This window comes from Biomphalaria glabrata, unplaced genomic scaffold (assembly GCF_947242115.1).
Source record: "Biomphalaria glabrata unplaced genomic scaffold, xgBioGlab47.1 scaffold_20, whole genome shotgun sequence".
NCBI lineage: Eukaryota > Metazoa > Mollusca > Gastropoda > Planorbidae > Biomphalaria > Biomphalaria glabrata.
Genome location: NW_026602928.1, coordinates 836,586 through 849,940, shown reverse-complemented (window position 1 = coordinate 849,940; position 13,355 = coordinate 836,586). Strand labels below are relative to the sequence as shown.

The following is a 13,355-nucleotide window of genomic DNA, read 5'->3' as shown; positions in this document are numbered from 1 at the left end:
GATTCTTTTTACTTTCCAAATAACTGTCTTTTATTTTCTTTTTTCATTTTAATGATGCTGTTAGAATATTTTCAAAGAAAATTTGACAACAGTTAATAATTGTTTATTTTGGTTGAGTAAAAAATTTCAGATAACCCTTTAGCAGCTGTATGCATTGTAAGACATAATTGCCTTAAAATATCAATGATTCTTAACCTACACCTACATCATGAAAAAATTCAGAAAACTCAGAATCTGTCCAAAATAGCTAAAACAACACATGTATTTTTTACATCTAACAGTCCATCTTTAAATGTTCTAAGTGTAAAAGATAGTCTTTAATATATTTTAACTCTTTCTCTCCTACTGACGATACCAGCGTTGATTCCACCAGAATGTGGTAAATAATTATGGAGAGAAAGAGTTAAATTTGTTCAAATTGTTATACATAATTCCAAGGGAGGAGCCTTTTTTATTTCTGGTCTTTGTCTCACTGGTGCCACAGAGAAAGTTGATATTGAATATGTTTAATTATTGATTGTTATTAACTTTCAATGTATAGACCTAAGAAACAAGGTTATTGTACAACAAAAGGACATAATGTGGATAGATGACTATATATTTTTTTTAAATACTAGCTTAGTAGATCATGTACTTTTGATGGATTCCTTATTAGCATCATTAAACTCTGCTTTTAGGCCCTGTTTCAAACTTTTCAAATGCAAGAACATAAAGTCATTAATTTAAAAACAAATGCAATCTTTCATTTGTAGAAAATATGCTTGAATGTGATGACTGAGAATTGTGTAAGTCACAGAGTGAATGAAAACTTACAAGTTTAATATTTACGTACCTAGATTTGATTTGATTTGGATTTTAGGCACATCAGCACAATTTAGGCCATGTCGTGCCTGCAGTCCCTTAAGGACTACTCTCTCTCTACATAACAGGGGCTAAATTCTATACAGTTAAATCATTAAAATCAATGTCTATTCACAGTTAAAATAGTAAGGGTAGTAAAAATAATAATTTGGTAAAAATCTAATGTAAATAGTACATGTTCACAGATTCATAAATCAGATCTTTGTAGACAACCCCACTTCCCGGATAAAGCCCAGTACCTTCCCAGGGTCGACATTGTCGAATAGTGTTTTTAAGTTAGTGGCTCTAAAACACTACAATTAGAATGGCTACAAATGTAATACACTACCCTGTAAATTGTGGTCTTTCCACCCCCAGTTGGTCCAACTAACATAACACCATGTCTGACAATCATAGTCTCCAAGAACTGTATCACTTTCACAACTTGCGTGTCCACCACTTGGAGCTTCATTTCTAGTTGGATGTTCATGATCTCATCTTTCAGCTGGCCAGAATCATGTTCTGGTATGTTAACACCAGGAAAAAGATCTGAAAGTATGGCCTGCAAAACATAAAACCACTCAGTGAACAAGTTTCATAACTATTTCTTCACATTATTAATACTTTTTTTTATTCCACCCAAAATATAATTTTTAAAATTTTGATTTATCTGTAAGAAATATTCTGTTTAATGCTGGTGATAAAACCATAAGAAAACTTTCCACAAATGAATTGATAATTCATAGATAACTATATGTTTGTCTAAAAACTAATTAAAAGCTTAAGCTCCATGTAAGTAAATACACATTATTAACATGTAATATGAGTGATAATTTAGTTTATGGCATAATAATAATATACAGTCTTTACTATTGTATGGTTCAGTAAGCTTATAGTCAGAAGTAGGGCCTACAAAAATAGACGTAGTGGTTTATTAATCAACAGATTGATTTATCCATTCATCAAATGGTTCACATTTATTACAGGGCTTAACACTGTGGTTTTTACTTCATCTTTCTTTTGTTTTGACATTTGTTGGAAGAGTTTATATATATAGCTGTTAGTCTTTTATAACAGTTCAAAGCATAAAAATAAACAAATAATAGTGATACTTATACTAATAATAATAATAAATGAAAAAGTAAAAACCGAGTTACTTGAAACAGTTTAGCATCGTTGAATAAAAACTTTGGAAGATTGCTATGACGAAGCGCTCGAATCAGAACTACATCTTCCGGTTTGTCAGGATTCTGTTTTTTTAAACTGCCAGCCATAACCAGGACAGATTTTACAGCTTGCATACCTAGAACAAAATGTGTATATTATCATAAATTTGCATATTTTATTTGAGTGTGTACATGTCTTTATTTTTAGGATATAATTATTCATGAGTGTCTACTATTTTTAGGACATTATTATTTATGAGTGTGTACTTTTTTTCTAGGAAATACTTATTGATGAATGTGTCAAGGTTATTACCAAAGTCATAATGATCTTGTTGCGAGAGTTGTTCACTACACAGTTTGTACATTTGAACCATTTTCTTGGCTAATGTTCTGGAGGACTCAAATCCTTCTGAGTACAAGATAACTTCAGCAATCAGACCTAAAAGAAAAGAAGCAATAAAATATTAGAACTGGAAATAATTTATCTTCAAGGAGTCACTTTGTACAGGAGTGACAATAAACTACATATAAACATCATCTGTAAGTTGATAAAAATGATATATAATAAACACTGCAGCTGCATACATAAACTAAAAGAAAAAGAGAACACATAAGGACTAATGGCATTAATGGAAAAAGCTTCATTTGTCTTACAGCTGAAAATGAATGAATATTGAGAGGAGATGAAATGAATTAGCCCAAGTTCCCATCATCTAAATAGAGAGACAATATAGCAAATCTAGCATAAGATCCAAGCCATCAGAGGCTGAGAAAGAAATTGCATGTGATACCAGAGATAAAAGTAATAAAACATTCAAAAGGATCACTCAACTTTAAACTGGTTCATAGGTTTAGGTTCTATTTTTGTTGTCTTATAAATTAAATACATAAATAAATGTCCTTAGGAGTCAAACTTTGGCCCGAACCATGCAAAGTACAAGACAATACACGACAATGGCCTGTTCTGCACAATGAACAGTTTGTTCAGGCATCCATGACAGGCATCATATGTAGTTGCAGAATTGGGCCTTTTGGGATTTTTCTAAACACTTAGCCATTGTTGTACTTGTGGCTTTTGAATACTACTAAGGAAAAGACCTTCTAGATGTTTCATCATCTTACCATAATCTGGTACCATCATTGATATAGGTCTAAACAAAGCCTGTAAATTATCAGGTAATTCTGTCCGTCCAGCGTAACCAGGATTCATAGTGATGAAGGCTGCACATGTATGAACCAGTTTGATCTCACGCCCTTCAAACATGAACCTATTGAGCTATAGAGGGAGACAACATAGAAAACTTTGTTCTTACCAGTCTAGTAATCTAAAGAGAGAGACAATTTTTTTTATTGTTTCTAACACCAATCAGGTTAACCAATTTCATTAACAAATCTCCTTGACCATAACCTACATGGAAACATACATGCACTACATGCAATTACCAAGCTTCTATCTAAGGATTTTAAAACTTAGAATAAACGCACCCACCTCTCAAACCATCACTAAAACAGAGGTAATGATAATGAATAGTCAACAGTAAATTGGAAATAATGATTATGATGATCTCAGGAATATATTAATATATGGTGTGGTGTAAAAAAGAAAATATATGAAAGTTTTAAATTGCAACATTAGAAAATACAAGAAACTGCTTGACACAGAATTTGGAAAAATAAGTAAAACAAAAACACTGCCCATGATGAAATATTGTTGTGTTATTCTGATGAAATATTGGTGTGTTCATTTTGATGAAATATTGGTGTGTTCATTTGATGAAATATTGGTGTGTTATTCTGATGAAATATTGGTGTGTTATTCTGATGAAATATTGTTGTGTTATTCTGATGAAATATTGGTGAGTTCATTTGATGAAATATTGGTGTGTTATTCTGATGAAATATTGGTGTGTTATTCTGATGAAATATTGGTGTGTTCATCTAATGAAATATTTGTGTGTTATTCTAATGAAATATTGGTGTGTTATTCTGATAACTCTTTGAAAGATTGATTTTGTTTCGCTTTTTAAACCAGAGTGGCTGATTTATTCACATTTACATACACACTTGTATCTACTGATTATAATATGAAAAGTTTGCAGTAGTATTTAGTATAAAAATTCCAATCCCATTATTCAAAATCTACAACTTAGAGAAGTCTATAGACTTGTGAGGAGCAGAATAAGTTGAATAAAATTATAGGAATGAGGTACATTTTCTCACACTGATCTTTGTATTTTATAATGATGGACTTATTGGAGTTAATATGGTGTCTTTTTATTTACAGTGCCTTGTACAACTGAACTTATTTATTTCTTAGTCTGCAACACTTTTCATAAATAATACTGCCAAAAAAACTAAGCCTAACGATGTTCGCCACTTTTTCTAGAGAACAATGTTTTAGTCTGATTAATTACATTGATTGTTTAACTCCCTTTCCAAATAATATTTAAAAAAAACACTCTTCTTTTAGTAGGCAATAATGGAGATTAATAATGGACTAGATTGAAACACAAGAGGCAAGCATGTAGGCCTTGAGTTTCATGTCAAAAAAACAAACAAACATGTAGTCCTTGAGTTTTACGCCAAAAACCAACAACAAAAAAACATGTAGGTCTTGAGTTTCATGCCGAAGTGTAATCTAATAAAGGTAAACTTTCATCTGGGTCGTTAGACCTAATAAAAACACAAGAAATCTTCATTCAGAAACCTAGAACCCAAGTATTTACTTTCATGCACAATGTTCAATATGAAAATATTATTTTCTCATTAGATTCTTTTGCTAATTTTTTTTTTGTCTTTATTACAGTTTATCCTATATTATGATAACCGTATTAAAGTAATTACATTTTGATAAAAGTCACTTTATCTTGATTAGTTATTATTTTATTTATTTTTGGGCTACACTTTATAATTGACACTTCCCTTGATGGTAAGACATGCTTCATATTAGCTGCTTTAGCTTCATGCCTATGTTACTTTTGAATCCTGCCTTATGTACTTTTGATTCCTACCTTAGCTACTTTGGCATTTCTGATAGTAATAAGTTGTTGAGCAATAACAGATAAAACTTCAATATTGATTCGGTTGAACTCATCAAAACAGCACCAGGCCCCTGACTGTGCTAGCCCAGAGAAGAATCCTCCCATCATCTGGAAGAATACAATGGAAATTGAAACTATCAGTTATGTTAAAATAACATAAAATTTTAACATCTAATAATTGCTCAATAAAACAGTATTTAATATAGCTGAAGAAGTCAAACCATAGAGCAGTGATGCCCAACCTAATTCGACCTGCAGGCCATTTTAATTTCCGACACTCGTGTCGCAGGCCACATAACCGAAAAAGTAACAAAAATAAATGCAGAAATGAAATTGACATTAAACTAATTTTATGAGAAACCCATGGATGTAGTACTTACATTAACTAATGGGATATTTGAATTTTTTTTTCACGCATCGAAAAATGGGTTTATTTCTCTACTTCAAATGTGAGCAACATTTTAGCTTTTCCCACCGACCCATTTTCTTGTCTCTTTGTGTTAAATATTCCCATCAATACCGCTATATTTGTTTCATAATGCTGTTCATATGCTGGGGTTTTTTTTGTTAAACAGCCACACTTTCTTTATAAAACAAATATGTTGGCTTATTATCATGTTCCGAACAAAAAAGTAAAGATCTGTTCACTTTTTCTGTTACATTTTACATCTAAGTGTTAAATGTCATGGTACCAATCCATTAGAAAAAAGAGAGAGCCCTAACGTAGGTAAAGTTACATTTTTCAACCTTTTTTTTGGGGGGCAGAAGGTATGGGTGATTATCTTAATTTGGTTTGGCGTTTCAGCGGGCCGGATAGAACCACGTCATCTGGCCCGCGGGCCATACTTTGGGCATCACTGCCATAGAGTAATCATTATCATCATTGACAGACCTCTGTCCTAAGATGACTATGGCTATCCCATAGAGCCTTCCTTGTTAGGGCTATAGCGCCAATGCATACTATGTAGAACCTGGTAGTTCCAGTCTTTTCCATTTAACTGGCTAGGTCAGCTGAGATCATTGCTACATCATTGCTGCATTGCTGCTACATCATTGCTGCTACATAATTGCTACATCATTGCTGCTACATCATTGCTGCATTGCTGCTACATCATTGCTGCAACATCATTGCTACATCATTGCTGCAACATCATTGCTACATCATTGCTGCATTGCTGCTACATCATTGCTGCATTGCTGCTACATGGCTGTTCATTGAGTGTCTCTCTACCACTTCTCTACACATGGTGAAGTCTAGATCTATGTCCATGTCTTCCCAAGCATTTATATGCTCTTCTATTCGTTATTGTTACGATCTCTCCTCTACTGCCCAGGCTCTCTTCAAACTGCACCACACGACACAACAAACTCAAAGAACCTCACAACTCATCAGGGCTCCAAAGTAACAGTAGCAATTTAATTTCAAATACATTAGAAATACTGTACGGTTGGCAACAACATCACACTAACTGTCCAAAACCTAGCCTAGCTCCGCCTGACTTCACACACCGTCTGTCTCTAACTTCGCCTCGTCTGGTCACATTGTGAGGTAACGTGAAGTGCAGTCTTTCTAACACACTCACTCTTATATAGAGTCTCTACCGGCCTTCTAGAATGGGATGGAACGTTCTTGGCCACTCAGAATGATCACAATCGCCATGACTTGCGTGCGTAATATTTACACACAGGTCGTTGCCGAACTGGCGTGTACTGTCACTGGTCACAGTTGACCGCTCATCCTGCACTGGACTGTGGCGATTTGAGTAGGCTAAAAACACACAGCACTACCCCCAACTGTGTCACCACCAGGTTTACAACAATATGATTTGATGCATTCTGAAAGCTTCATTTGTACATGATGATCACACCTTTATCATCAAGAGAGTTAAGCAACTATTTTCTTTTTAAAAGTAGGGATCACCACAAAAGTTGTTGTTTTTTTTCCTTTTGATCACATCCACTTGGCAGAGGTGGGGACTTGTTTCACATACATTGACCATGTTTTGTACTCAGAACGCATATATTGTAGACTTGCATCTTTTTGGGGTGAGTTTTAGTTTTATCAGACTTGTGAGCCTAGTCTAATGAAAATGGAAGCAGCCTTCCCTTCCAATAGCATATTAAGAAATACATGAAGTTTAGAACACTAGAGCATATAATAAATAAAAACACACACACAAATATAAATCTAGAGAGGATTAATTTACTTCTGTTATAGAATTTATTTATCTTAAAATATATTGTGTTATATAATTATCTAAGTCACTGAGCCTTGTGGAGTTATATGTCATTCAGTTTTGTAGTGTTTATGTCACCCAGTCTCATCAGTCACATGTCTGTATGTAAGCCATTAGCCATGGTGTTTTTCAATGAAAGTAAGCTTCTCTATACCATTTAGCTATGGTTTGTCTGCCCCTCAGCCATGGTGTCTCTGCCTAAAGGCAGCACGGAAAACCAACTCCTAGATACCCCCTCCCCCCCACCGGTCCACAAATGAGATTGGACCAAAAGCGCTCTGAGCATGCTATAAGCATGAAAGTAGCGCTATATAAAAGCTATAATAATAATAATAAGTCAATGAACAATTTGAACTAAATATTCAATATTCACTAATTCAAATAAAGTCTTTATAAAAGAAACATAGTTATATTTAAGGTCCTAATTACCTTATAATCCAAGCTGTCTGAACAATTAAACACTACACACCATATAGCCAAAGCTTTAGCCAAATCTTTAGTTGTTTCAGTCTTTCAAGTACCAGCTGGACCTACAGGTGCTCCACCTAGATCAAGTTGTAGGGCTCCCATAAGGCAGAGATGGCATCTGTCCTATGAATGAGCAATGTGGCATGAATAGAAAACTAAAGATAGAGATGGTTGCTGTTTTAATGCATAAACTAGAAAGATGAAACTTATCCTTCTAGGAGGGAGAAAAAATTTTGTCAATGTCTCTATGATTGTGCTTTGATTGTGCTTATAACTATTTGTCAAAAAGTAACATCTGGCATCACTTACAGATTTTGAGCTCCCATTCTACTAGATTACTAATGAATAAGGTACTAATATGTTAATCATAAAATCTTCAGGCTAGTTAAGCAACTGAGAATTTACAATTTAAAAGTAGGGATCTACACAAAAGTGGTAGCTGTTTTTTTTTAAACTAAAAGCATTGCTATTAAGTTTATTTAAAACTAAAGAATTTATTAGCAATTAATTCTGTTGTGTTCAGTAAATTTGTTAAACGTGTTTGCCCAGTTAATAATCATTGATGAAATGGATATGTCAACTTAGTTATTCAAATATTTTATTTTTTAATTCAATAGAAATATCCACTTGAATCCTCAAATAGTCAGGTAGGCATGTTCTGAAAATTAGTCAGGTCATGTCATATTATTCAAATGTTTTATCCTGACATTAATTCAAATGTTTTATCCTATCAATTGATCAAACAAATATGCCTGTCACTTGGAAAAATATAAATAGTCCAACGATACCCATATCAATAAACTTACAGTCAGAGGTGTAATCACTAGTCTAGGACAGGCTCCAAGGTACTCATAGCCATAGGTGTAGACAGCAATTGACATTCAGACAACACAGTTGTCCACTTCCATATTCCAATAATATCTGAGTTGTTTTTGCCATTCAAAACTTAAAAGTTCTGATACCTGTCAACACAAGTTTTGTTGTTTCTTCATTTAACAAACAAATGAAAGAAGGCCAAAGAGATTCATGAATCTAGTAGATCAAAAGAAATGCCACACCAAAAAACTTGGCTAAAGAGATTTTAAAACTGCCAGCAGCTACAACTTACAACTTGAAATATATATAAGATATATTTCCTCTAGATTGTAAATGTTTTGAATGCACATGCAATGTTTCCATTCATGTGCAGAAAAGAAAATGTTTTTGTTTTGTTCCTAGCATTATACTGATCCCCAGAAAGATTTTTTATTTATATGCAGATGATAATGACACAGACCTAAAGAGACTAAAATGAGTCCTATAGTTACAAATGTAAAAGAGGTAAAGCACTGTGCTACATTTCATCACCATTACCGAAACTATTCTTTATTTTTAAAAACAAAAAATTTTCCCAAAACACAGTTTGTAAAAGCGAAAGAATGAAACTGTAACTTGTGATTTTCCTTTCTATCTTTTTAAAAAGAAGATCTTGTGTTTATTTAAACGATGTTTTTCTAAATGCTCTTTTTTTTTTGACCATGAAGTCTTGAGTGCTGATTAATATAGGCATAATTAACCACATTTGGGACAATTAGGATTTTGTCTTTTTTACAATGGATTACTGTTTTTAAAATTCCATTTGACTGATTAATTTGTAAAGCTTTGATTTTTTTTCAGACATACTATTTTTAAGATATTAGCTATAGATATTACATTCTAATACAAGATTTTAAAGCTTTTGGTAATCTCAGGGCTGCATGTGAAACATTTCTGTTACTTCAAGGGTCACACAAAATGGTCTTTCTTTTTGCACAGCATGGAGGGATAGATAGGGTACTTGGGGCACTATAAGGTGTTGTCATTACAGATTTTACAATGAATACATTTCATTTAAAAATATTTTTAATGCACATTTCACCAGTCATCTTTTAAGAAGAGGTCTTTGTTGCATGAAGCAATATGTATTTTCTAATGATGTCAAAAAAATTGATTTAGCCATCAAATGGAATTTAATAATATTAGGAAGATGAAAAAGTTCAATGTCAAAAAATGTCTGACCTGTTTTTTCACCATTTCTGAAATTATGTCCTGTGCATGAACATTGATTGTAATAAGAGCGCAGAGTGTAGCTCGTGCCAGTTTAGGAAGTTCTCCTCTCACTGCCCCAGCTAGAAGATTTAACTCCTGTTGATAGAAAGTGATTTTGAAAGTACTGATATATTTTAAGTGCTGATACATAATGGTAGAAAAGATAAGTTTTGTGAAATATAAAATCAAATAAAAATTTTTACTGTAAAGCTTCTTTGTTCGAAGTCCCTCATTCCCCTGATAACTGTTCGAGAGTCTCTAAGAATAGCTGTGACATCACGGGTCCACATCATTTGACATATTGTTAGAACAACCTAAGAACAGAATTGATGTTGAAGAACAATGATAAAAATGGTTAGCTCTATCATATACAAAAGTCTGAGATCAATATGTGTCTGAACTCCAACATAGCAGCAAATGAATTCATTAAGTTTTTCCAAAGCGTAGGACAAATACAAATTAATGAAAGTAGAAATAAAGATGTAAACTCAGAAATCCAAGATAAAATTAAAGAAAACAATCCAGCTTACTCCTTGGGAATGACCACTAATCTTAAAATGAAGGAACTAGATGAATCCCTAAAAGTCCTCAAACCAAAACAAGCCCCGGGCCCAGACAAATTATCAAATGACATGCTTCTTCACTTGGGTCCTCAAGCCAAAAGAAAACTGCTACAAATATTCAATGCTAGCTGGAAATCTGGCAGAATTCCAAACTTCTGGAAAAAAGCCATTATGATCCCTATAATTAAGCACAGCAAACCAAGAAATAAACTGGATAGCTACCGTCCCATCATCCTCACTAGCTGTACTTGCAAACTGATGGAAAGAGTGATAAATAGAAGGCTGACATGGATCCTTGAGTCAAATAACCTACTCACTGAAGCCCAGGCTGGCTTTAGAAAAGGCAGATCAACAGAAGATCAAATTGCCTTCATCACACAAGAAATAGAAGACGGCTTTCAAGAAAAGAAACCAACAACAATTGTGTGGGTTGACTTAGAAAAAGCATTTGACAAAGTCTGGGAACAAGGTCTCTTGCTCAAGCTAATCCAGCATCACATATCCCACAGAATGTACAACTGGATAAAGGAATACCTAAATAACAGAAAAGCCTTAGTTTGCATGCAAGGACAAAGAAGCCACACAGTGGGTATAAAAAATGGCATCCCCCAAGGAGGAGTCCTATCCCCAACACTGTTCCTAATATTCATAAACGATCTAAATCAAAACCTACCCAAAAAAGTTAAAAGCAGCATGTATGCAGATGACCTTGCCTTAATTAGCACAGAAGAATATGTAGGAACATCGAAATTTCGATTACAAGATGCTCTTGATAATTGGTCCAAAGACTGGGGCATGTCCATTAACACAAAAAAAACATATACCATATTCTCACGGTCAACAAAACAACAAACAATAAAATTAACATTAGATAAGGAAGCTTTAGAAAAAAATGACAGCCCTACTTATCTTGGAGTCACCTATGGCCCGAGACTAACCTGGAAAAACCAAATAGATAAAACACAGAGTAAAGGCATCCAGAGACTATCCCTCTTGAAAAAATTAGCTGGCACAGATTGGGGAGCTAATCACAACATCCTGAAAAAGACCTATACCAGTTATGTAAGACCTGTACTAGAATATTGTGCCTCAGCATGGGGCTCAGCAGCCCAAACCAACCTAAGAAAAATAGACAAGGTTCAAAATATTGGTTTAAGGATAATGACAGGAGCAATCAAAACAACACCCATTAGAACTATGGAGGAAACCGCTGCCCTGATCTCTCTGGATGAAAGAAGAGAAATAAAAATCCTTTCCCAATTCACTAAATTGGAAACCTTTGAAAGGCACCCACTTAGAACAAAAATCCACAAAACTGGCACAAAAAACATCTCAAAAGGACCAATTTCATACAGGAATCTCTAAACCTAAAAAAGAAACACCAACTTGAAAAAATTACTCTGGAATCCTCGATACACTATAACGAATTTCCACCCTGGGACGAAAGCCCTATTCCTACTATAAGGGACCATATTGAAAACATAAAAAGAAAATCTGATTACAGACCAACAGAGCTCAAGGAAATAGTGAACTGTTTTCTACATACCAATTACCCTAGCAATCAGTGGATCAGAGTTTACACGGATGGCTCATCCCATAAAGCCACCACAAATGGAGGAGCTGGAATACTTATCGAATGGCCAGATGGAGGAAAACTAGAAAAATCCATTGCAACTGGAGAGCTCTCTGACAGTCACAGAGCAGAAAGGGAAGCACTAGCACTAGCTGCTACCATGCTAGCAAATCATCCAAGTTCCCCTCACAGTCAGATTGTCTTGCTAACCGATGCAAAAACAACCCTCCAAAGCTTGCAAAACTCTGATTCCTCTTTTATTAAAAACCTCAGAACAGCACTTACAAAGCTCAACAACAAGAGCAAAAAAACTGTTATTCAATGGATATTAGCCCATATACAACTAGAAGGAAATGAGAAGGCTGACACACTCGCCAAGAGTGGGAGAACTAACTCTCAAATAAACTCTGCACTCTATCCAGAAGAAATGAAGAAATTAATTGTAAACAAAATAAATGAGAAATGGACGAGCTCTCATCCAAATCACAAGAAAGATGAAGCTTACTATAAGCTATCCCGACAAAACCAACGTCTAATCTTTCTCAGGACCGGACACAACAGAATGCGACAACACATGCACCGGAAGCTCAAAATTGGAGCCAGTGAAATCTGCCCATGTGGAGTATCACCAGAGAATGCCGACCACGTCCTCCAAAACTGCTCTCTTTACCAAGAGGCCCATATAAGACATTGGCCCCATATCACCCCAATAGAAAGAAAACTATATGGAGAGCTCCCTGATTTGGAAACCACCGCGCAGTTCATCTCATGTATTGGTCTAGTCATATGAACACTCCAACATAACAATGAGAACGATGAAGAAGAAGAAGAAGAATTAGTTATTAAGAGTTACGAGCAAAGTAATCCCTCTTACAAAAAAGGAGGGATTGTCTTTTTTTTTACAACTTTTTTTGTTACTTGCATACTTAGAATGAGAACAATACACTGACCTAGACAAGAATAGTGAAAGAAAGAGGGACAGAAGGAAAAAACAAGAGAGACATAGAGAGAGGACAATGGAAAATTCGAGCTAAACTAAGCAACAAGACCTAAAAGACAGTGGTCTATGTCTAGCAGAATAGAACAAACTAAATGTTGATGACTAGCGTACTGATTAACTATTGATAAAGATTTTGAAGTTAAACTAAGTCTAAACTCTGGAGCTAGTAAAATGTTTTTAACATGTTTGTCCCAAATAATGATCTACAATAAATATTCAAAATTCAATACATTATTTGCATAGTGTCTGCATGTATGAATTCAATAATTAAGGAACAAAACTAAAACTAAATGAGTTTTTTTCAGTCAAAAGGTAATTCTTTAGCTAAATATGTACATAAAAAAAAAAAGAAATGCACAAAAATAATTTGTTAATTAGAAAGCAATTAAACTATTTAGTT

At 34.2% G+C, this 13,355-nt stretch overlaps 1 pseudogene; it reads right to left on the bottom strand.

Moving 5' to 3' along the window:
• Positions 1–13,355, bottom strand: part of LOC106061239 (dynein axonemal heavy chain 6-like) — an 88,382-nt pseudogene that overhangs the window by 62,421 nt on the left and 12,606 nt on the right.